The sequence below is a fragment of the Macaca mulatta genome, chromosome 9 (assembly GCF_049350105.2).
Source record: "Macaca mulatta isolate MMU2019108-1 chromosome 9, T2T-MMU8v2.0, whole genome shotgun sequence".
Classification (NCBI taxonomy): domain Eukaryota; kingdom Metazoa; phylum Chordata; class Mammalia; order Primates; family Cercopithecidae; genus Macaca; species Macaca mulatta.
Window position 1 is genome coordinate 76,701,071 of NC_133414.1, and position 12,707 is coordinate 76,713,777.

Sequence of the window (12,707 nt, forward strand, 5' to 3'; positions counted from 1 at the left end):
AGGGACACCCAGGGTAAACCTTTAAAGCTAAGTTCTCAGCCATGACAGGATGGGAGGTCAGACACAACTCATTATATCCCCTCCTTGCTAGCCACCATTAGGCACTCTTTCCTAAGGGCTTAAGAGAAACTAGCCGTTTCAAAAGACTCCACCATTGATATCAACCAATTAACTGCCCAACACTGCCCCTCTTTTTTGCCTGACAAGAGGCCACCGACCGTGAAGTGGTTCTGGCCAGTCTACGGAGAATGCACAGTGAGGGTTTTCACACCCTCTGCTTCATCTTTTGACACCAGAGAGCTGAAAACTCCACCCTCAGATCATGCTGATGCAGCCATTTTTTGTACACGGGACCCATGAAGGGGCATGAAGCTCAGTTGTGCATACACGTTTCTCTTTTCATAAATATGCATGGCCTCTCCTATAGTGTACTGAGTATGTACATTTGGCCACCCTGCTCAGCATGCATTCCTGTTCTTTTTGCCTATTCCTCAAAGTGTCTGTTTTTGGCTTCTGAATAGAGGCTACACTTCCCAGCCTGTCAGAATGGCCACCCTGCAGGCTGCAACCTTTATGAGAAATATACGTCTCCTTTCCAAATTCATGAACCTCGTCATTCTTCAGTTAGCATTCTATCAAAAACAATTCATGTTCTCTTGAATGTCTTCATGAGCTTGGCTAGACAGAACCAAAACTCTGTTGTTTAAGATTTTATAACAAAATGTTATGAAGGGAAAGTTTATTATGAGTTATAAAATTGAAGGGATCTTCTACAAAAGTATAGCATAGCATGCCTATTTCCTTATTTTTTCCCTCAGTATTCTTGATTTGTAGGGCCCTAGTAAAACAAACATCAGAATAACCCTCTTTCGCAATAATTTTCAAATACATTTTTTTTAAAATGCATTTTAAAAATCAAAATGTTTTACATAAGCAACTAAGCATTTAAAGATGATATTAGCACTGAAGAAAGAAAACAGGCTTTGGAGTCAAACCTGGGACTGAATCTTGGCTCTGTAATTTTGGGCATATTATGTAACTTCTCTGAGTCTCACTTTTTTCATATAATAAAATGGGCTTTGGCCAGGCGTGGTGGCTCACGCCTATAATCCCAGCACTTTAGGAGGCTGAGGTGGACAGATCATGAGGTCAAGAGATTGAGACCATCTTGGCCAACATGGTGAAACCCTGTCTCTACTAAAAATAAAAAAATTAGCTGAGCGTGGTGGTGCACATCTGTAGTCCCAGCTACCAGGGAGGCTGAGGCAGGAGAATCACTTCAACCTGGGAGGAGGACGTTGCAGTGAGTCGAGATCGTGGCACTGCACTCTAGCCTGGGTGACAGAGCGAGACTCCGTCTCAAAAAAAAAAAAAAAAAGGTTTAATCCCTAACTCATAGAGCTGTTGTGAGAAATGAGTGAAATACATAAATAATTTAAAACACTTAGCACACTACATGATACATAAATGATAATGTTTCCTTACTAGCTCCTTTGAAGAATCAAAGGTTGGCTAGATGTGGCAGCACGTGTCTGTAGTCCCAGCTACTCGGGAGGCTGAGGCAGGAGGACTGCTTGAGCCCAGGAGTTTGAGTCTACAGTGAGCTATGATTGTGCCACTGCACTCCAGCCTGAGCAACCGAGTGGGACCCCATGTCTAAAACTTTTTTTTTTTTGAGACAGGGTCTTGCTCTATCACCTAGGCTGGAGTGCAGTGGCATGATCACAGCTCACTGCAGACTCGAGCTCCCAAGCTCAAGCGACTCTCCTGCCTCAGCCTTCCAAGTTAGTGGGACTATAGGCACGCACCACCATGCCATGCTATATATATATATTTTTTTTGAGAGACAGGGTTTCACCATGTTGCCCAGGCTGGTCTTGAACTCCTGAGCTTGAGCAGCGACCCGCCTTGGCCACCCAAAGTGCTGGGAATAAAGGCGTGAGCCACTATGCCTGGCTTCTAAAAACAATTTTTAAAAATAAAATGAGTCAAAAATTACATTCTATTATGCTTCTAAGGATTTATATCCCTACTAATCAAAGAGTTTATAGGAAATGTGTGAGATTAATGTTTTGGAAATCCAAAATGCATCAAGTTTTCCATAGTTGTAGTTGTAGACATCTACATCTTATTTCCTTGTCTATTCTAGTAACTGATAAGGTCTACATTATACACAAAATCTTCACACTAAAATCTTTCATGATTTGAATTTTCAAGAAATAACCCTAATTGAGACATAGCTTATAAATAACAAAATACATTATTTAAAATGGAAATCTGATGAGTTTTGACATAAGAATCAAAATAAAGAACATTTTTGATTCCCCCAAATTCTCTGATCCCCATCCCAGTTAATCCCTGGGTAACCATTGATCTGATTTTTGTCACCACAGATTAGAGTTTTATAGAGTTATATATAAATAAAATCACACTATGGACCCTTTTGTATTTGGCTTCTTTCTCTTGGCATGATTATGAGATTCACCTATGTTGTTGTTAGTAGTTCATCAATTAACTAGTTCATTAGTAGTCATTCATTTGTATTCCTGAGAAGGGTGTCATTGCATAGACAAACCACAACTTGTTTATCCTGTTGATGAACATCTGGGTTGTTTCCAGGTTTTGGCTACTATGAATAAAGCTTTTATGATTATTTGCATACAAGCCTTTGTGTGACATGTTTTCATAGTGTATCTTTCCCTATCCTTTTACCTTATCCATGTTTTATTTAAAGTGAGTTTCCTGCAGAAAGCTTATAGTTGGGTCTTGCTATTTTATCCAATCTAACAATCTCTGTCTTTTAATTAAAGTGTATATATTATTTGTATTTAATGTAATTATAAGTATGGCTGAGTATATGTCTACCATCTTACTACTTATTTTCTATTTGACCCTACTGTTCTTTCTTCTACTTTTCCTCTATTCTTGCCATTTTTTAGATTTACTATCTTTTAATCTCTTTAAAAAGGATTTTTTCATTTAATCACTATTTATTTTAATTTAATCTCTATTTTTTTTCTCACTTTTATTTTTCAGAGACAGGGTCTTAATCTGTCTCCCAGCCTGGAGTGCAGTGGTGTGATCACAACTCACTGCAGCCTTGATCTCCTGGGCTCAAGTGATCCTCCTCCCTCAGCTTCCTGAGTGGCTAGGACTAAAGGCACATGTAGCTATGCCTGGATAATTTTTTTTGGGGGGGCAGGGTAGAGACAGGGTCTCGTTATGTTGCCCAGGCTGACCCTGAAGTCCTGGACTCCAGCAATTCTCACATCTCAGCATCTCAAAGTGCTAGGATTACAGGATTGAGCCACAATGCCCAAGCTAATCTCGGCTGTTGACTTATTAAATACAATTTATTTTATTTATTTATTTATTTATTTTGAGATAGGGTCTTGCTGTGTTGCCCAGGCTGGAGTGCAGTGGTGTGATCTCGGCTCACTGCAACCTCCACCTCCTGGGTTCAAGCCATTCTCCTGCCTCTACCTCCCGGGTAGCTGGGACTACAGGTACCCATCACCACACCCAGCTAATTTTTCTTTAGTAGAGACAGGGTTTCACTATGTTGGCCAGGCTGGTCTCAAATGATCTGCCCGCCTTGGCCTCCCAAAGTGCTGGGATTACAGGTGTGAGCCACCAGGCCTGGCCCTTATTTTATTTTTTTTTTAAGCATTACTCTAGAGCAGGTATTGCTAAACTTTTTTCTGTAAAGGCTGAGGTATTAAATATTTTAGACTCTGTGGGTCATAAGATCTCTGTTACAACTATAAACTCTGTTACAACTATAAACTCTGTTACTGTGGTGCAAAAGCAGCCACAGGCAATATACAAATAAATAGGCATGGCTGTGTTCCAACAAACTTTATTTATAATAAGCAATGGGCTGGCTTTGGCCTGTAGGTCAGGGGGTCGCCAACCCCCAGGACACAGACTGGTACCATGGAAAAACTGTTTTGCACGAAACTGGTCCCTGCTGCCAAAAATGTTGAGGAGCACTGCTGAAGGTCATAGTTTGCTGAATTCTGTTCTGTGTTATACATCTCTACCATATCACAATCAGTCTTCAAATAATATAGTATCACTTTAGGTATAGTTTTAGAGAACCTTACAACAATATACTTCCATTCCCCCTGCTTACATTCTTCATGGTATTGTTCTCACACATTTTCCTACATATATTATAAACCACACATTATTTTTGTGTGGTTTACCTTCTGATTATCTTTTAAACAGATTTTGTTTTGTATAGTATATATTAAGAGTTTGTGTATATTCTTATCTTTGTTCCTCTATGTCTTTCTTCCTCTGTCTGCCTTTTAAAAACTTTTACTTTTTAATAAAGACACGGTCTCATTCTGTTGCCCAGGCTGGAGTTCAGTGGTACCATCATGGCTCACTCAGTCTCAACTGCTGGGCTCACTGGATACTCCCGCCTCAGCCTCCAAAGTAGCTGGGACTACAGGCATGTGCCACCATGCCCAGCTAATTTTTATTTTTATTTTCTTTTTGAGACAGAGTCTCGCTCTGTCACCCAGGCTGGAGTACAGTGGTGTGATCTTGGCTCACTGTACCTTCACCTCCCAAGTTCAAGCGATTCTCCTGCCTCAGCCTCCCCAACAGTTGGGATTACAGGCACGCACCACCACACCCAGCAAATTTTTATATTTTTAGTAGAGACAGGGTTTCACTGTGTTGGCCAGGCTGGTCTCGAACTCCTGACCTCAGGGGATCCACCCGCCTCAGCCTCCCAAAGCGCTGGGCCAGCTAGTTTTTTTAATTTTAATTTTTAATTTTTATTTTTGTAGAGACAGGGTCTCACTATGTTGCCAAGGCTGGCCTCAAGCAATCCTCCTGCCTCGGCTTCCCAAAATGCTGGGCTCACAGGTATAAGCCACCATGCCCAGCTCTCTGCCTGCTTTTTAACATTTTCCTTTTATTATTGGTTTTCAACAATTTGACTGTGATGTGCTTTGCTTTTCTCTGTGAATGGTTGGGAGTTGTTAGATTTTTTAGATCTGGCTTTCCTCAAATTTGGAAAACTTTTGACCTTTATTCAACTATTATTTTTTTCTGTCTCCTACCCTTCTGGGATTCCAATTACACTTATGTTAGGCCATGTGATACTGTCTCACAGGTCACTGAGGTTTTCTTCATACATTTCAGGGGCTTCTTTTTTTCCCCCTCTCAGTTTCATTTTGGATAGTTTTAATTGCAATATACTTCAACATCATGGATTTTTTTCTTCTGCGGTGTCTAATTTTCTGGTAATTCCATCTATATGGTGTTTTCATTTCAGACATATTTTTCACCTCTAGAAGTTCCACTTCTTTTTATATCTTCCATTTCTTTTCACATTATATTTATGCTTTTCCTTTTCTCTATGAGCATAAGGATCATATTTATAATAGCTATTTTAACTTCTTGGCTGTTTATTCCATTATCTCTGACATTTCCAGGTCTGTTCATTGACTGTATTTTTGGAAGGTTTATTTTTTGCTTCTTCATATGCCTAGTAATTTTTGATTGGTGGTTAGACATTTTTAATTTTACATTGTTGAGTGCTGGGTCTTGTATAGTTAAATTACTTGCATGTTAGTTTGGCACTTTCAAGACTTCAAAAACTTCTTTTAGGAGAGATCTAGAGAATCCTTTATTCTAGGACCAATTTGTCCCTACTTCTAAGATATGGTTCTTATGAGAATGTCTACCAAATGTTCAAGTGTTCAAATGTATCTCTCTACTGTGGCTAGAGGGAAGCAAAATTATTCATTTTATGTTACTGGCAATAGCTATTTTCTAGGAAGTTTTAGCCTGGTGTTGTGGTTTAGAATTCAGCCAAAGTCTCACAGGATGCCTTTGCAGATTTCCAAGACTCCTCTTTTTCTTCATAGCTCCTTCCTCTGTAAATCTCTGTCTCATAAATTCTAGCTGCCTTGAGATTTACAAATTCTGATCTCTGTTTCTTCATCTTAACTAGATGGCCAACCTGTTTCCCTTCTCTGTGATGCAGTTTAGAGGCTGCCTCAGGCTGTAAACTCAACCAATGCAGGGTTTAACTCATTTGTTCCTCTTATCTCAGGCATCACAGTGCTGTGTGCCTATCGTCCAGTGTCTGAAAAGAGTTGTTTCAGATATTTTGTCTGGTGTTCTACTTGTTTATAGCAGGATAGTAATTCCCACAGCAGTTAATACTTCATGGATGTATGATTTGGATTTTTACATAAAAATTTCAAAGGAATAGTCTGTTTCCTAAGGAAGAAGAGGTCAAAATAGTAATTTGAATTGAATATAAGCATGTACTATCTAAAGTTTGCAATACCTAAAGATATTTTTAAAATGTGTCATATTCCTTCTTGTTCTAAAAGAATCCTTAGCAATTAATCTACTGTTTCCTGAAGTCAGAACCACTAACATGAGAATATTTCTATCTTTTCTATAGCAGTAATGATGATGAAGTCATTAAGATTAGTGATTAAATTATCCAATTATCCCCTTTCTATATATGTGAAAAAGAGTAACCACAGATCAAGAAGTAGAGAGAGTTGAATTTAAAAAAGAGATAGAATCTGTGAGTCTGAAATATATCTGGAGAATCTTAAAAGTGTCTTTGCAAAAATTATAAAAGTGAGAAAATTATGACAGTGAAAGAGACCTAATCTAACCAACCCCATACTTCCTTTAACCTCCAAACTGCCTTTGGTCATTCCTGGGCTTGGGCCTAGCTAGCTTTGGGAGAAAGTTAGTTTTTAGTTTAAATAATAGGCCTTCCCCCAAAATAAACTGCCTTCACAAAACTAACGAAAGAGCACCAGGTTAGGAAGATGGGAGGAGGCTGAATTCTGCTAAAATGTAAGTGTAAGGGATTACCAGCTATTATTCTAGAGGTCACAGATTTGCAACTTCCCCACACCCACTCTTGCAGATAACATCACTGTTGTAGAACCTAAGACTGGCCTTTTGAGATGTCCTTTCAGGCTCCTGTGGCCCCCACCCAGAAGAGGACTCAGCACATGAGGATCATTTTCCACACCCCTATGACTGCATCCACAACCAATCAGTGGCACTCATTCCCTTAGCCCCCTGCCCACCAAACTATCCTTGAAAAACCCTGGCCTCCAATTTGGGGAGACTAATTTGAGTAATAAAACTCCAGTCTCCTATTCAGCCAGCTCTGTGTGCATTAAACTCTTTCTCTATTGCAATTCTCCTGTCTTGACAAATTGGCTCTATATAGGTACTGGGCACAGAGAAGCTGTTGGGCAGTTACAAATGCACTAAAACATCAGTTTCACAGGTAAATGCTTAGGGGTTACTGTTTTAAAATAACTGAGTCAAAGTCAACGGAGAATATGAAGGTCTTTCATACCCAGTTTAACTTCTTCCTTTAAAGAGCATGATGCTTTTTTCAAGGGAATGAAATAAGAAAGCTTTTGAGAAACTCTACAATGAATAGCGCATTTCAGAGCTGACAAGCCTTTATTATACTGCTTTTGAAATCCCAAGGCCTGCTCTTCTCTCCTACACTGTGGATTGTAATGTCAACATTAGATTTCTTAGTTTGCAATTCAGGAATAACAATTGCCAAGGTTCCTCAAGTTTCACAATATAAACAATAAACAGCTGGTTGTAGTGAAGTCAGAATGGGTATTCACAAGCTAATGACAGTTGTCAGTTACTATCATCTAGAGACAAAATATTCTTTTAAAGTATACATTGCATCAAGTGGCTGTTTGGTTGGATTTTTTTTCTTTTGTTTTGATTTCCAAGTGAATAAAATAAGAAATAACATAAGTATGTTCCAGAGCAGTGTGTTTCAAAAAAGCCTAGAAATTATGGAGCGTTCAACATGAATACTTAGAGTTAGAACATGATAACACGATAACAGATTTAGGCATAAAAACAGAAAGCTGTGGAATTGTGCAGACTAAGAAGAGTAGTGCAGGAACTACAAACAATTGCATTTGAAGCAGGAATACATTTTTAAAAAATGCTTTTGAGGCATCAGGAGTTGAAAAACAGTCATAAAATACAAATGCTTATTATTTTGCAAAATATTTTTTAAATGCTTGTAAAAATATATAGTATGAAGTTTGGCTAGTGTTCAAAATAATGAGTAAAATCTCCACTAAAATATATCACCTGTATATATTTTGAGGGCTTATTATGAAAGGGAACTGGTACAGTAAGGAAGCCCATGTTGGGCTTTTTCTGCAAAGCTACTTGGAGTAGAACTATGTATGATGGATGATTTCAGGGGCTTATGATCTTAACGTTATCGATTTCCTCCCCATTTTGTGTAATATTCTGCATCATAAATGTGAGATATATTCACAGAATTTCAGTGTTGGAAGGCCAGAGAGATCATACAAACTAACAACCTTCTTTTGCAGCTAAGAATAATAGAGTCTAGTAATGTTAGATAATATTCCTGGGCTGGGCACAGTGGCTCATGCCTGTAATCCAAGCACTTTGGGAGGCCAAGGTGAGTGGATCACCTGAGGTCAGGAGTTCGAGACCTGTCTGGCCAACATGGTGAAACTCCATCTCTACCAAAAATACAAAAAATTAGCTGGGTGTAGTGGCAGACACCTGTAATCCTAGCTACTCAGGCACCTGAGGCAGGAGAATCACTTGAACTCGGGAGGGGGAGGTTGCAGTGAGCTGAGATTGTGCCACTGCACTCCAGCCTGGGCAACAAGAGCGAAATTCTGTCTAAAAAAAAAAAAAGAAAAAGAAAAAAAGAAAAAGACAATATTCCTGAAAAGATAATATTCCTAAGATCACATATTTCAATTCAACAGCAATAGTTCATTTGACTAAGAAATCCTCTTCTAGGTCACACATGACATTAGTTTGCTAAATTCAGTAGATATTTTAGTTCTTAACTTGCTTGTTTTAGCAGCATCTAATGTTAACGACTCCCTCACTTTGTAAAAAAGTTTCCCCATTGGCTTCTATGAGGTTTCTAGCTTTTCTTTCTGTCTCGACCTTCTAATTTCCCCTCATAAGTTATTCTTCCTCTACTCATCCCTTAAAAGTTTCTAAGTGTTTTGTCCTCGGCCTCTGTGCTTCTCAGTTCACACACTCTCTAGGGAATCTCGTGTCTTCCCAAAGTCTCATGTAAATGCTGATGATATGCCAAGCCTATATTCAATTGTCTGCTAGAAATTGGGTCTCCCACAGCCATAACTCAAACTCAAAAGTCCTAAAAGTGAATCCATCTTCCCTAACCACCCATAATCTCAACCAATAACACCACCATTATTTTATTTTTGACCAAGCCAGAAAATTACCTGCTATCCTTGACTACTCGTAGAGCCAGAATCTGAATCTGACATTCCTCAGATCTAATTACTCATCATGTCCTTTCATTTCTTTTTTTTTTTTTTTTTTTTGGAGACAGAGTCTTGCACCATCACCCAGGCTGGAGTGCACTGGCGCAATCTCGGCTCACGGCAACCTCCACCTCCCAGGCTCAAGCGATTCTCCTGCCTCAACCTCCCGAGTAGCTGGGATTACAGGTGCCTGCCACCACGCCCGGCTAATTTTTTGTATTTTTAGTAAAGACGTGGTTTCACTATGTTGGCCAGGCTGGTCTCGAACACCTGACCTCGTGATCCACCTGACTCAGCCTCCCAAAGTGCTGGGATTACAGGTGTGAGCCACCACACCTGGCCCTTTCATTCTATTTTTTAAACATCTCTAAGCCCTCTGATACTCTCTACACTACCACCATTTTAGTCCAGGCCACCACTGTCTTTTTATTCTATCAGCTGCACTGTAATTGGAGTCCTTCATTCCAGCCTTGCTCCAGTTCAATTTTCCACATTGAAGCAGGGTGATCTTTTTCCAAATGAAGCCACTATCCTGAAGTTGGTAGTTGGTGTTTACCAACTTGGTATAAACTTCCATCCATTTATACACACACACACACACACACACACACACACACGCACAAATATATATCTCAATACACGATATTTAGTACTGTGATAGCCAGCCTTCAAGAAGACTCTCTATAATCCTTGCCTGTAAGTATTTGTTATGGTTTGAATGTCTCCTCTGAAACTCACCTTGAAATTTAATTGCCATTGTAACAGTGTTGAGAGGCAGGACCTTTAAGAGGTGATTAGGTCATGAAGGCTCTGCCCCTGTAACTGGATTTTTGCCATTATCATAGGAGTGGGTTAGTTACTGGGGGAGTGGGTTCCTGATAAAACAAAAAAGGTGAGTTCAACTCAGTTTCCCCTCTCTGTCTCCTGTGCACACTTCCCCACAATGTGATGCCTTCTGCGATGTTACAATGCAGCAAGAAGACCCTCGCTAGATGGACTCCTCGATCTTGGACTTCCCAGAACTGTAAGCCAAATCAATCTTTTCTTCATAAATTACTCAGTTTGCAATTGACATAGCAGCAAAGAAATGGACTAAGATAGTATAGATGCCTCTTGACTTATGATATTATCTCTGCATAAACCCACTGTAAGTCAAAAAATGCATTTAATAATCCAACAAATCCATCATAAAGTCAAAAAACCATAAGTTGAACCATCAGAAGTCAGGGATTGTCTATATTCATGCCCTGAGTAGTGTCATCCATATCAAATCAGGGCTGGTCTGCAGAACCAATATGATACAGCTGAAGTGATGACTGTAACTTCTAAGACTATGTCATAATAGACTTTACAGCTTCTGCTTTGGTCTCTTGTACACTTGCTCTAGGGGAAGCCAGTCATCATATCATGAGGACAATCCTGCAGCCCTATGGAGAAGCCCATATGGAGAAGTGGTACATTCTTGACCAAATGTAAACTTGTCAACATGATCAGAAATCAATATACAGGCCAGGCACGGTGGCTCATGCCTGTAATCCCAGCACTTTGGGAGGCCAAGTCGGGCGAATCACTTGAGGTCAGGAGTTCTACATCACCCTGGCCAACATGGCGAAACTCCGTCTCTAGTGAAAAAGTACAAAAAATTAGCCTAGCATGGTGGCATGCGCCTGAAATCCCAGTTACTTGGGAGGCCGAGGCAGGAGAATTGCTTGAACCCAGGAGGCGGAGGTTGCAGTGAACCGAGTTTGCACCACTGCGCTCCAGCCTGGGTGACAGGGCAAGACTTCGTCTCAATAAAAATGGAAACAGATACACTGACATCTAAAGTTCAACTGTCTCCCTGGCCACACTGGGAGGAAGTTCCCCTGGATCTAAGATCTCCTACTTTTAGGTAGAAGATTTTTGGAGGCTTTATTCCTCTCCATTTGGATTATTCCTTTCCACTCCTTCCCTTCATTGCTTCCTGGTTTCTTCCCAGTCCCTATCCTGGTTCCCTCCATCTGGACCCTAAAGGGAACAATTTTGTCAGCTCTGGCTTTGAGGGGTGGGGGGAGCCTTCCCAGTCCAGTCAAACATTTTCATTTTCAAAAAAGAAGAAAAAAAATTTTTAAGTTTAATTTATAAATTAGGCACAATAAGAGATTAACAGAAAGAACTAAGAAAAAATTAGAACAATTAAAACAATATGCCAGCATCACTACTCTTGTACATGGGGGGTTAGTATTAAGTAAAATAAGGGTTACTCGACCACAAGTGCTGCAGTACAACAACAGTCAATCCGATAACTGAAACAGCTACTAAGTGACTAATGGGTGAGTAGCATATAAAGCATGGATATGCTGAGCAAAGGGATGATTCACATCCCAGGTGGGATCGAGCAGGATAGCACAAAATTTCATCACACTACTCAGAACAGCATTCAATTTAAAACTTATTAATTGGGCTGGGCACAGTGGCTCACACCTGTAATCCCAGCACTTTGGGAGGCTGATGCAGGCAGATCACTTGAGGTCAGGAGTTTGAGACCAACCTGGCCAACACAGTAAAACGCTGACTCTACTGAAAATACAAATATTAGCTGGGTGTGGTGGCAGGCACCTGTAATCCCAGCTACGCGGGAGCCTGAGGCAGGATAATTGCTTGAACCTGGGAGGCAGAGGTTGCAGTGAGCTGATATTGCACCACTGCACTCCAGCCTGTGACAGAGCAAGACTCTGTCTCAAACAAAACAAAACAAAACAAAAACTTATTGTTTATTTCTGGAATTTTCCATTTAATATTTTCAGACTGCAGTTGCCCGTGGGTAATTGAAACTATGGAAAGTGAAGCCATGGAAAAAGGGGTGGAGGGGAGACTCCTATATATAAAGGATCACGGTGTTTACAACCCTCTAAAACTTGTCTTTTATGACAATCATTGCTTTGAGGTTTATCTAAATTGAATCATATTTCTGGAAACATTCACTTAAACTCCTATATATAAGGAAGTGGTAAATTTAAAAAAAAGAAAAAAAACCTCCTATATAGAATTTCATTCTATGAATACATCGCTTAACAACAGGGATACATTCTGAGAAATGCATCATTAGGTGATTCTGTCACTGTGTGAGCATCATAGATAATATTTACAAAACCTAGATGGTATAGCCTACCACACACCTAGTAGGTATCTAGGTATTGCTCTTAGGCTACAAACCTGTATAGCGAATTACTGTGCTGAATACTGTCAGCAACTATAACACAGTGGTATTTGTATATCTAAACATTTCTGAATATAGAAAAGGTGCAGTAAAAATACAGTATTATACTCTTTTGGGACCAACATCATATATGTGGCCCATTGTTGACTGAAACGTTGTTATTCAGTACATGCATG

General features: G+C 39.8%; 1 protein-coding gene across 6 annotated transcripts in view; it reads right to left on the bottom strand.

Annotated features, from left to right (window-relative positions):
- Positions 1–12,707, bottom strand: part of MCU (mitochondrial calcium uniporter) — a 209,351-nt gene that overhangs the window by 26,251 nt on the left and 170,393 nt on the right. The gene's annotated exons all lie outside the window — the stretch shown is intronic.